Source organism: Calidris pugnax, unplaced genomic scaffold (assembly GCF_001431845.1).
Source record: "Calidris pugnax isolate Ruff unplaced genomic scaffold, ASM143184v1 scaffold41, whole genome shotgun sequence".
Lineage (NCBI taxonomy): Eukaryota > Metazoa > Chordata > Aves > Charadriiformes > Scolopacidae > Calidris > Calidris pugnax.
The window spans coordinates 2,285,473-2,298,863 of NW_015094509.1; the positions used below are offsets into that span (position 1 = coordinate 2,285,473).

General features: G+C 41.5%; 1 protein-coding gene across 2 annotated transcripts in view; it reads right to left on the reverse strand.

The window, feature by feature from the left end:
* Positions 1-13,391, reverse strand: part of PAG1 (phosphoprotein membrane anchor with glycosphingolipid microdomains 1) — a 127,031-nt gene that overhangs the window by 72,683 nt on the left and 40,957 nt on the right. Inside the window, exon 1 of one of the 2 annotated variants that reach the window (XM_014965617.1) lies at positions 9,539-9,655. The exons of the other annotated variant lie outside the window; for it this stretch is intronic. The gene's annotated coding sequence lies outside the window, so the exon portion shown is untranslated. Of the gene's footprint in view, positions 1-9,538; positions 9,656-13,391 lie in introns of those variants that run through there. 2 annotated transcript variants of the gene reach the window in all.

Consider the following 13,391-nt stretch of genomic DNA (forward strand, 5'->3'; position numbering starts at 1 on the left):
ATTAGCACTTGTACTAAATTCAAGAGACACTAAGTGAATAAACCCATGAAACTCGTTGCTCAGGTTAAAGTTCAGTACTGGTTTAGTAGTATTCTTGAACCCTCACCGTACTGCTATAGAAAAATTAATACAACTGCTCTACAATTTTAAGGCATTGACGAGAAAATGATGCAGTGAAATGTACAGTTCCTGAGCACACTCATAGGTCTTGAAGCCACAAAAAATAAAATTATGCCCCATGAATCATTTGGTCTACGGAGCAGCTTTCTCTCAGAGAAGCGGTAGGTTTGGTGGCCCATGCCACAGCTTCCTCTGTCCCCCTGGGGAAAGCTGTACTCACATGAAGGCAGGAGATGTACCCTTTTTTTTTGGTATAGAACAGAACTAGATGAAGGAAAGAAACGGGAAAATCTCACATTCCTGTTTGTAGCACCAAGTCACTCTCGATTCTCACATTTGTTGGCTTGCCATGCTTGCATGTCTGACACAAAAGACAATCTTACTCTCAGAGAAAAGCAAATCAGCAAGAAAATTCCTGGAATAACAACAGTGAAACCTGTCCCACACTTGCCCAAAAACACATATTTAACCTGCTTTAGCCATGAAAATTTGATTAATGTGTTTAATGCATTTGGAAGAAATAGACACTCATATCAAGGGTAAACAATGTAAAGATGGAAACTGGGGGAGAATCATCTTAAGAAAAAAAAATGAAGCAGATGTTTCAGGATACAACCCCATTAAGGATAACCATCCTCATGGCTGATCCAAAAAGCAAGCTTTACGTGCCTTAAGTGGAATAAACTGTCCTTTCCACTCTTTCCTTGCATGGCAGTTAAGGAAACACGAGCATTAGCATATCAGTGGATGAAACAAATGGCCGATTTTCCTGTGAAATCTTAACTTCTGCTTTTTCAAGATTAGGGAGAACAGAAATCGCGACGCAGGCTTTCTCCTGAAATCCACAGAGCCCTACAAACCTCAGAGGACCACATACAAGGAAGGAAGACGAGCACTGACAAGAGTGGAGAAGAAACAGCACCAGGGGTGACCTGAGGATCACAAGTATGGTCCTGACACAGAGCTGCCACCCCCGGGGCCTGCCCATACATGCACTGCCTGAACCCGGGGCCAACAAACCACCCGCTATGTCCTCCTCTCACACCCAAGCTCCCTCTTTCACATGGTCCTCTGCTGATAGCAGAGACTTCACACGGTCCAAGGTCCTCTGCCCGATGTCAGCATTTAAGCACCAGAGCCCTGATGGCATCTAAGGGTACCTATATGCCTGCTTTTGGGAGCGCACGCCACTGGAAGGTGGCACAGCAAAGCTGGAACTTACCTGCAACATGCCTGGAGTGGGAAGTCAACATGACCAAAGAGTTCATTTTAGAGCCCCAGCCTGCCTTTGGAAAGGCAATCAGGTAAACACAGGATGCAGCACTTCCTGCGCTGCCTCAGGACTTAGGTCACTCTCATCTCCTGTGTCTCAGCTACCCAAACCTCACCCCAAACCCAAACCTCCCTGTAACTCATGGGAATCTTCCCATCTAATGCCCACCTGCCTGGTTTCAACCCACTTCCACAGGGAAACTTCTACAGGTGGTGAAGTCTCCATCCTTGGAGATATTCTAAAGCCATCTGGACGTGGTCCTGGGCAACCGGCTCTAGGTGGCTCTGCCTGAGCAGGGGGGTTGGCCCAGATGACCTCCAGGTGTCCCTTCTCACCTCATCCCTCCTGTGATCCTGTGAAACTGCCAAAGTTTCCTTCACGGCACAAGCAGTCTTCCAAGAGGGAAATCTACGTGCTGCAGGAAGAAGATTTTCTCTTTCTCTGCAGGCAGGTCAATATTTAGGTTGTGCTCATTTGCAGTGATCGCTGATTATCAAAAAAGGAGGAGAAACTCAGCACATTCCCACAACAGCAAAGGACCTGGGATGAGTGGATGCATCTGACACCCCTTCAGGAGGTGCAGAATTTTCGGTCTCTGTCGCAGCTGCACGCACAGGAACACATCATCTTTCACATCTTTCACACCGCCCACGGTGCGCAGACACACACCCCACCGGGGAACGCTTCCAACACACGGAAGCAGCCAGCAATTTAATTAAAACATTCACGCAGGGAGCGGCACGTGCACATCCCATTCCTCAAGAGAAACGCTTTAAATAAATACAGGAGCACAGGACGGCAAGAAAACTCCCGAGTCCCTTCCACCAACTGAAGAAACTCCATCCTAGAGCAGCTCTTTGCTATTATCTCTGCTGCACCAGGAAAAGGCTGTTCATGAACCCTGTAGACAACTGGGGACGGCTTTTACCGCCTGGCCTCATTTCACCCCTGCTCCTTTTATTTCCATATTGCCCACTCTGTAATTTCTCTAATTAAAATTTAACTCTTTTCACTCCCTAGTGTTTACTCTCCTCCTGTATATTTACCACCCTGAAGACAGCAGTACCTCAGTCTCCACTTTGTTATCTGAACAAGCCAAGGTTTTTACCGTGCCTTCTGGTACAACTCATGATCTGTTGTGTCCCCCTCGATTGTCCTGACAGCCCCTCTGCGAGCCTGCTCCAGGTTGAACTCATCTTTCTTTAATGTGAACGCTGCACACTCTTCCCACTGTGCTTTGTCAACACTTCAAAATACGTTGTTAATACCTTCTTTCCCTGCTAGAAATACCTCACCCACTATTCTCTTGGCATGCATTTATCTTATTAACAGCAGCATCATGCTGGTAACTTGATCCTAGATAGGATAGGCCTTAGAATCCTAGATCTACAACAGGCCACAGATCTAAAATCCTGGTCCTACATGACCTAATGTAGCTCTATTTTTTTTTTCCTGTTTTCCAGCTGATCGGTTCCCAGCTCACAAATTAAATTCAGGTGATTATTCCCTGAAAGCCTGACCTTGCACTTTGTGCAATTACATATCATGCCATAACTATTACACCAACTTGGAAAAAACCCTAATCTTTCTCGTATGATGTTATGATCCTCTTCTGAAATGTCAGTGACTCTTACCTTCGAGTCATCTGTAAATTCATAACCACACTTCTGCTTATTTGTGACAATGATAGGAAGATATTAAACATGTTTCATCTCCTTTGAGGAACTTAATTAGCAGCCTCCCTTTGGCTCAACACTTCCCTTTCAAGACTGATGTTGCCATCTCCTCTTCATTCAATTCTCTACCTATGTAAAAATTTCTTCTATAAATCTCCTTTTTCTCTTACCATACTGACAAGTGCTCATGCGGGTACCATATTCAAATTCTTTATCAAAATTGAGATGGATCACATCTATTGCCTTTATTCAGCAACAGAACTGAAGAAAATGAAACAGCTACCCTTGGCACAAAATATCTATTAATTTTTTTTTTATTTTATCCCATTTTCTGTTTGCCTCCCTGACTGTATTATCTTTTTCAAAATTTGCTCTAAAATATTACGTCCTTTAGAGGTTGTTCTAACAGGCTGTTATTTGCCCATATCCACTTCCTCTGGCTCCATCTCATAATTTGAAGGATAAATTTTATGTTTCTCATTCCCATGCCCCATTGTTCAATATATTCATTAGAAAATCTGCAATCTCATATAACAATAAATGTCTTTCCAGGGACGAGCAGAAATGTTTTTAGAAGTAAAATTTGATGACCTCTTACTGCTAGTCTCTGGAAAAGATGTGCTGGATATTATGTTTCTCTGACTTCTTAATGATCTACTGTACTGTGGGTTTTTTTAATAGCTAATACAGGAAACGTGGTCCTCCCAAATCAAACCTAAAATCAAATACCTCCCCATAACTTAATTTAAAAGGTTAGAAAAGGTCAAGATTCTCTTTACCACCAAAGTACTTCTCCAATTTTCAATAAGAAATCCAATTTCTCTCATGTGGAGCAAATTTATATAATGCAAAAGGCATTAAGAAACTCTACTGAACTTTGGAATTAAACTCACTTTTTGCAGCTGCTGTTTTAAACTTCGCCAGAGTCTGGAAACGAAACAAAGGCTTGTCTCATTGACATATCCCTGCATTAACATTAACTTCAACTAATGGGTTTAAATGGTTTTGGCCATCAGCTGTGGAACTCCTCTGCATGTTCCACCGTGCACTAGCCCACAACCTAATTAGCAGCACTGCAAACATTCTAGATAGCTACTAATATTATGCACAAAGATGTAATGAGAAGTGTGTATGTATGCAGACACATTGGAAGAAAAGAGGACAAACGTCCAGCTCCAACTGGTATCTTTATTAACTCATTCTCAGCGGCAGTGTCACACCCAGGGTTAGCGTGAGGTTAATGTATACCCCACTGTGACCTTTCAGACTGAATTTAATTGCATCCCTACCAAGGATATAGAAAATTGATAAGGTGCGTGCTGATTGATTTTCTTCCTCGCAGACCACAGGAGCTCATTTCAACAAAACCTTGCCGTTAAATTTTCAGCACAACTGAAAAAGAGTTTCAAATGATATACAGCCTAATCTGATTTTTGAAACTGTTATATCAAAGACTCTCCATCATAAACCGAAAAATCTCCATTTACCCTCTCTACTGCATAGAGCATTATCCTTCAATTGTTATCGTGCCTGAAGTGTGCGTATAACACCGTCAGAGCCTTGCTGTCAAGTGTTAAAGAGCACTTTGAGGCATTCTGCCCCTGTAATCTTTAGGGACTTCAGTAACTACAAGTCAGGGGAAAATCAAAGTAAAAGAAAAAAAATGCAGGTCATCATGACCCTAATTGTAGAGTAATCTCATGATAGACACTTCCTCTAAATGCACACAACACATTTAGGTTCTACAAGAAGTTCACCGGCCATACTTTAGTAAAGCTGGGACAAGGATCTTTGTGAACATACTAGTGCACATGGAACTATCTGAACTAGGAAATTTTGCCAGAATATTTTAAACACTGTGAAAGCTGTACAAAATATCATATGTCTCATTAAATAAGGTTTTATTCTAAGCTCTAGCTTCTTTTCTTTGATGCCAACCTAGACTTTTTGCTAATTTTTCATTATTCTTTTAAATATAATTATTTGGTGACGTTTTCAGATATTCAACAGTATCAGACACTACATTCTGAACCAAAAATGCTCATGGGGAACTTTGAGATACATGCTTGTTTAAAGCAGATTCCACTTGCAGTGGATGAAAGTAAAAGCCAATCACACTGGGGTTTCCAGTTTTTTTTTTAAGGAGGTTATGGCAGGCCCATTTTGTTATTAATGTATAGGGGTTTTAGCTATTGCACTCATCATCACAGTCAGAACGACTCATCTACATTAAAGCACTGAAAAGCACCGGGCACAGCTGAGCCACCACTTGGATCAGTTGCATTCAGAGGAACAGAAACTTGGATGAGCCCCAAATTATGGTAGACCTAACGACTCATTTGGCAGCAAATCATTCGTAGCGGGAATGACTTTAAATGACAATATCAAAATTAAATTTGTCCCATGTTTAACATGCCCATTAAAAAGAAATCCTTCAATGCCATTCACTGAGGCTCAGAGGTGGACAGACAAAACGACCTGGAGAAGGACTCTTTGCCAGGAGGGGTAGTGATAGGACAAGGGGAAATGGTTTTAAATTGGAAGAAAAAAAATTCAGATTAGATATCAGGAATAAATTTTTTACTATGAGGGTGGTGAGACACTGGAACAGGTTGCCCAGAGAAGCTGTGGCTGCCCCATCCCTGGAGGGGTTCAAGGCCAGGCTGGATGGGGCTTGGAGCAACCTGGTCTGGTGGGAGGTGTCCCTGCCCAGGGCAGGGGGGTGGAACTCGATGATGTTTGAGGTCCCTTCCAACCCAAACCATTCTATGATTCTTTGACCATGTGGTTGGCCCCAGCCCACCCTCAGCAATATCCCTGACTCAGACCACCTGCAATGGCTGCGGGGCCAAGGCTGAACCTACTCACCCCAATATTCACCTTTACAGCTTCGCTGTTTTCATGAGTCTCTGATGCATGGAGATGCTGGGAGTGCCATCAGGAGCCTCAGAAAAGAGAACTCTGGGTAGACTGGGATAGTCTGAGCTACGGCAGTTTGTGTTGCTTTACTGAGACTCAACTTTGATTCCCCACCCGAAGCAGTGCTGGACCCTCCTGCAACCTTCAGGCACCTCCAGCTTCCCTTGGACGACCCTCAAGAAAGAGAGGACGTTGGCAGCAGCAGACTGGGGTGGACCTGGGGCTGGGTGAGTTTCACCAAGCTTTGAGCAGTGCTGCAACAAAGCAATCTTCTGAGAGCCCACAGTGAATCTAAATTCCCAGTTTCTCATTAACTCATTAGAATGGAAGCTCAGTGTGAACGACTCCATTAAGGCAGAGGCAGAATTAGCCTCATCACACATGCAGCAGCATATGTCTCTTTCAACATGCACTGCAAAACAGATACCAAATGGAAAACAGATGATTTTGAGCTTCCTATTCTGTCTACTGGTAAAGAAAACATTCTCCAAACCCGGTATATCTTCATGTAAATTACTACATTGCAAAGATAAATATCAAAGTTATGTGAGATGCTGGATAAGTAAAAAGGCTTAAAAGAACAAGGAAGAAATAAAAACACCTACAAAATCTCCAAAGACAAAAAACAAACAACAGTTTATTTGTGTTCCCAGGAAAGCCTAAAGCCAAACTTTAACATTTTCTTTTGGAGGCAACTTTCTGCATATTGAGAGCCAGCTTAAATAAACGGCTGGCTTTTCTTCTTAGAATATTTGGGCAGTCTGCATATTTTTTTCTCCTTTGAGACAATAAACATGAAAACCAACGCAGGAATAACAGCACACAGGAGCAGTGCAGAAGAAATTAAAAAACTTGTTATAATTATAAATGAGATCTTGGCCAGGCAGACATGCATATGAAATGCTGTCAGGTGGGAGAGTTTGTGAGCCATTCTTCAGGAGCAACAATCACAGAAATACACCTTGTCTTCTTGTTGGTCTCCTTTCCCCATCCTTCATGAATTTTATATGGCTTTTCATTTTTATTCCCTCTAAATCTTGCTTTAGCACATCCTCTGCTAGATCCCAGGGCTCTTTCATACCCCAAAAACCTCAGTTGAGGATTTGCTGCTATCTAACATGAGAGGCTGAGAGGCTCCAGTCAGTTTAGGCTGCAGTAATTTTTTTCTACTTATTAAAGCCTGAAGGGAAAGTACTTTTCCTTCCTTGCTAGATAGTAAACATCCTTCTTCCACTGGGCAAACAAATTATCTTATGTTATTTGTAAAGACACTCAAGTAATATGCTTGTTTACCTTTATAAAGGTCTTTGTGCTATCTCTAGTCTAGCTGAGGGAAGCGAGCCCAAGGCGTTGCAGCTGATGTATGGGGAGCAGGAGGAAGAGCCTGCAAAACGGCGAGCCACCCCCGGAGAAGATGGGGAAACACAGAAACCATCACTCTGAAGTCTGAGTTTGGGCTGAGACAGCAAGCAGCAAAGTGGATCTCAAGACAATAAGTACCTTGGGTGAGCAACTTCATTTTACTCATCAACTTGGCAGAAACACGGTTTTCTGCCCCCAGGGAAGGGTGCAACATGTACTCATTAATGACTGTTTACACAGATCAACGCTACTGCTGTGTTAATTCCCCCTCCCCCCACCTTACACGAGATATTTCACGATCAAAGTATTGAAATCAACACAGCCAAAGCAACATTATTTGAGCAGTCAAGTTAAGCACATGCACGTCTGAAGGATCAGATCTTAATGAGGTTTTTTGGGTTGTTTTTTGGCACAAATACAACAAACACTTCAACACAAATATAACTCTGCCCATGCAAAGTGAAGGGCTCTGCTCATGTAATTAGCATCCACAAGCACAAGTATTTGTTTATAAGAATCAAACAAATCATTAAATATTTATTGGACTGTTTTCATAAATAGACTAATTAGTTCTGAAGTAGCTGCTTTCTTAAACTGTATGACCAATACATAATATGTTTGCCTTCACTTACCAGCTTTCATTGAAAAGAACCCTGCGAATCTGACAACTTCATTAAAACCAAATCTTTGCAGGTGGTGCATGAAACGCAATACACCCAAGTCACAGGCGACAGGACAAGAGGAAATGACCTCAAGTTGCACCAGGGGAGGTTTAGATTGGATATCAGGAAGGGTTTTGAATCATTGGAATGGGCTGCCCAGGGAAGTGGTTGAGCCACCATCCCTGGTAGTATCTAAAAGACAGGTAGAGAGACGTGGTTTAGTGATGTTTTTTATCAGTGTTAGGTTGATGGTTGGACTAGATGATCTGAAAGGTGCCTTCCAACCTAGACAATTCTATGATTCTAAGTGAAAAACCAGTGTATTGCCATTCTAGTCAATAAGGCTATAGGCAAACTTGGTCATCACAACCTCGACTGATGCGCCTGAGTGTACACCTTAGAGAACAGAAAGCTTGTTAAATCATTGGGCCCTTCTGAAAATGAGAAAACACCCTCTGTGCAACCAGGTTAGTTTAAACTACCAAAGCTGCCTCTAAATTCATCAAATTTGGTTTCAGACTGAAGGCAACTGAAATATTTTGCAGTAACATGTCACTTCCTAAGGAAGCTGATTTTAGAAATATTTCCCAGATGTGGGTTAATATTTCCAGATGAATAGAGAGAGCAGGAGATACGTGTTCTGGACCAAAAGCCACCAACTGTCTGCATTAAACAGCATTTGTCCAGGATGTGTCAGGCAAGAGAACTGAGGCTGGGGTCTTGGTGTGAAGTGCCTGGCCAAAATACACTTGGGTCCTCTGGGATGAATTTCTCCCTGTACTGTTTCATTAATGTTGCCAAAAGCCCCAGTCATGCTTCTGTATGAAAAAAAAACCCCAAGTTTCAAATCTAGCATTCTGCACCACAATAAATGTGGCATTTTGACCAGTCACACACACAAGCACCCAGGCTTCCAGTGCATCTCCCGAACTACCAATGCACAGCAGAAGCTTAATATGAACTTTTCATATCATTCAACATCAAAGCTCACTTAAGTTATCTCCTTCAAACTCCTATTAGTATCTGCCATAGCTCAGATTACTTTTTTCTTTTTCTGTGCATTTCCCACATTCAGAACCATTTTTGACTTACTTCTGACATCAATAAGCTGCATGAGGAACAAGGTGACTGACATGGCAAAACCAAACCTAACACAAAGGGTCTCTAACACATCCTGCAATGTTGTCAGAAACAGACAGTAACTACAGAAACATCTTGGAAATAATAGAGGCAATAAATAGAAGCTATGTAAATATTTATTTTTATTTTCAAGATGACTCCTGAAATGATGAGATCAATTTGGCTTTGTTTTTCTCTCATCACTTTTCCCTCCTGTCAGAAGTTAGTGCAAAAACACTGCAATCAATACTCTCTTGCTAGGCTGGATTAATAGACGTGTTAATTGCAGCCACCTACATAAAAATACTCCTTAGCATTCTTCTTCCATAGGACTTTTACTGAGGATGAAGTTCAGAACACACAGATAAAGTGAAAATAAATGTGGTTTTTTTTCAGAGAAAACTTACCTCATAGCAGGCTTTTGGCAGATCTCATGAGGAGGTCTGATTGCTTCCAATGGCTTTGATCTTACTATCATGCAGCAGCTCCTGATTGAAACAAGTGACTTCAGGGGGAGGGAAGGGGGACCACTCAGCTCAGAAAGGGTCTCCTCACATCCAACATGCTTTTTCGTACTTTATTTACTTTCAGGCTGGACTGAACTATCAAACCTCTGCAGCTCCAGCTAACGGGATGGGAGTTACCAGCTCCCTCAAAGGATGACGCTTCCCGGCTGCAGGCAGGACAGCAGGATCCCTGCTCCCACCAAGACCCTGCTGAGTCTGGGGGACACTGAACTTCATCTTGGTTCTGCGAGGAACAGAAAGGCAACTAGCCATCATATCGCTTTCAACTTTCAGATGGGCAAAAAACTAGAAGAAAAAGCCTTAGCCTTAGCATTTGCCGTTTCTTTCAACAGCATGAACTAAGCCCCGGTAAGCGCCAAGTGATGAATGAGTTGTTTGTCCTGGCTAAGTGCTGAGCTTAGATCATGGGATAGAAGCTAACAAGAAAAATCATTGAAAATGCACCACCTGTTGACATTTTCCAACATGCACTGACCTTTCCAGCACCGTTACATTTGGCCCTGCAGCCCAATTGCATAGTTTCAGCTTTACCTATTGATAAGATCCTCATTATCTGAATCCTATCAAAATCTTCACACTTTTAGTAAAAGCAGAGAAAAAGACGTTACTGAAAAAGGACCATCTGAAAAAAGGCAGAAAGACACCAGAAAGCTCCCTTCATTGCTGCTGGGGTTAATTGTCCACACCACCAGAGCCAGATAACCTAGCCAGATAAGTACAGCACAGAGACTGACTATTAAAATGAGGACAACTCCTGTGACAGTAGTAGTTGCTAACGAGCACCAAATCCAATATTCAAGGACAGAATACAGAAAATGAATCTTGTAATCACAAGCACACCTGCAAACCAGATATAATTTCATGATATATGAGAAGAGTCCAAGATAATTCATCACTCGGAACACAAACCCCCGTATTCTCCCTTTTTTAACTCACTTTATGAGGTTAGAATAATTAGTTTTATTTCTAGCAAACCTCTTTCCTTCACTTCCCCTCCTCCATTTAAATTTGCTTAATATGCAAAGGTAATATATTTTATTGAAGAAATAAGGAAGATCTGCATCATGTCACGTCTGATTCAGAACTCAGTTGACTCCCCACCAGCTGGAATCTATTATTTGATTAAAAATGCTGTTGTGCCAGCTGCCTGCAGCACGTTTCACTACCCTGACTCCTGGTGGAATTAAATCCATACTAAAAAATGTAGTCTAGCATGAATCAATCTCTTCTCAACGTTAATGCATACCTGAAAAATAAAAGTACTGAAAAAAGAACCTAGCCCTCCTAGACCTGGCCACCCCAACCTCTATCACAGAAGGCACTCAGTGGGGAAGAACTTAAAACTTCGCATATTATAACACAGCGATTTCATAATGAAACATCCTAATGATGTGGTCAGGTTTGCTTTTAAGAGTGATCTCTCTTACCATAAAAACAAACCAAACTCCTCTTCCAACAGAATCAGTCCTGAAATAAAAGACAGTTGCTGAGTTTAAAGAATTAAAAGCTCTTATATCTCACTGATAACGGTGAAGTATTTACCAGCGGAAGGCAATTATTAGGGAATGTGCCCAGAGCAAAGAATAATTTATAGTTAAGTCTGTTACTGCTAATTTAGTTAGAATGAGAGTGTGTCAGGCAAAAAGCCCATTTAATTCGAGGGGGATTTCTGCCTAATGTGGACTGCAGGAATATAAGCCAAGAGTATATGCTGTGAATAAGCACTGAAAATGTTGCTCAGCCAGCTTCCTGCTGCACAAGAACGTTAAAAGCTTTAAGGCAATAATTTGCAAAGGCATGCTTAAAAGCCCTCTAAATAGAAACATAGCGATGGTATATTGATCAGAGTGACTCTTCCCATTTTCTTTTTCAGTTATCTCAAAGCAAGTTGCAGATTACAGCTTCACTAGCTCGGAAAAAAGTCCATCCCAAGTTTATATTCAATGGGATGTTTGCGTCTTTCTTTGTTCAATGGATGGCCATAAAATACATTGAAAAGTTTTGATGGTTTCGAACAAGATACATACAGACATAAGAACATGCAGAGGTAAGGCTGAAAGCCCAAGCCCACATCCATTCCTGGTGGTCTCAAGACAGAGAGTGCTCACTACTTTCTTTAGAAGAACTGGGTACATACTATGTGGATATTTCACTGATTAAACTGATTAACATTAGTCAATCTAAATTCCCAAGTAGGAATTAAGTTATTCCATGTATAAAATATCCAGAAGACAATATAGCAGGTTTTAGTCACAGTACTGAACATAACTGAGGGGTCAAGTCACTCCTGAGCGAAGCCAACACCATTTGATGGTTGCTTAAACTGAATGGATGGTCTGCGGTTTTTAAATTATTTATGTTATCAGATCCACTATATGACCTCTCCAATAAGCAAGAAATACATTATTTCATATATTTTTAGAGACTAAGGTTTGTGGATTTTAACTTCTCACCTTACAACTTCTTTCACACCAGCAAAAAATGTTGTAGCGTAACCCCGTCTATGTATGTTCAAGCATTGATTAGAAATTAATTACGCATGCACATACAAACATCCTGCAAATACAGAAGATATGTAAATAATCTTTGTGTACTTCTATTCACTAACTTTTCTGGCAGCATATGGCAGCAACCCCAATCCACCATCATTAGTTAATTCTCCGTGCCAAAGGTGCAAAGTACCTGGATGTCCCACAGAACCTGCTTTACTGAGAGAGCGCAATGGCTCACCTAAAGACATCACAAAGAGGATTTACACCACTGAAAATGAAGTTTAGTTTCTCCTTGGTATGTGCTGCTTGTCTCAAAAGTATCACAGACAGCGACATCAAATATCAGGATGTTCCCATACACCACAAAAAGCCATAGGTTGAGATTCAGCACCGTTTCAGGAAGGGAACACCACCAAACCCTGTATGATAAGAGTACAACGCCCAGATTTGCCAAAAGAGACGTTGAAAAAACAGATTCAATGGTAATTACAATATTCCTATCCCAAATGGTTGCTGAAACTTTATCCCACCCTATTCTGCCATGTATTGTGTGTAGGCCCTATATTTCAATAAAAGGAAGCAAATGCTTTTAACAGCACACTGGAGAGTTTTTATGAGATATGGGAACTACAGGAAGACTATTGTCCCTTAGTAAACATTTGTTGACTAAATGTGCCATTCCAATTAACATAATCCTTATTGAAATGATAAAAGATACTGATGTTTAACTTAAATTTGAGAAAATTACTGAGTAGTAACAGCAGTAAGGTATTTTATGTAAAATAATTCCTCAATTATTTGCATGGATTATAATATTTTATTTTAACAGTACTGGTGTAAAAATCCTCCATGCATACATGTTGCAGGCATGGAGGAACCTTTTGTGGGCCCAGCACAAACCCAGCCAGATCTGCGCAGGCTGATGCTCTCCTCATGTGAAAGGCAATGGTCTACACAGCAAGGGTAGGTGAACACAAGTGTTTGGGGAGGCTTCTATATTGGTGATTTTCTGAGTAATGCCAGCCCATCAGATAGTGTTGCCTTTGGTCCATAATCTAGAAGGCATAAACTCACCGTGTCAGGAGACCTGAGGAAGTGTTATGATTAAACTGGTGATACAGGTTCTGGCAAAGACTCAAACCTCCTGTCCCACAAGCTCCTGACCTGCAGCAGGGCTGAACGTACACCTGCAAATGGAAGTGCTCAGAGACCTGATGTTAACTACTAAGTAACACCACAAG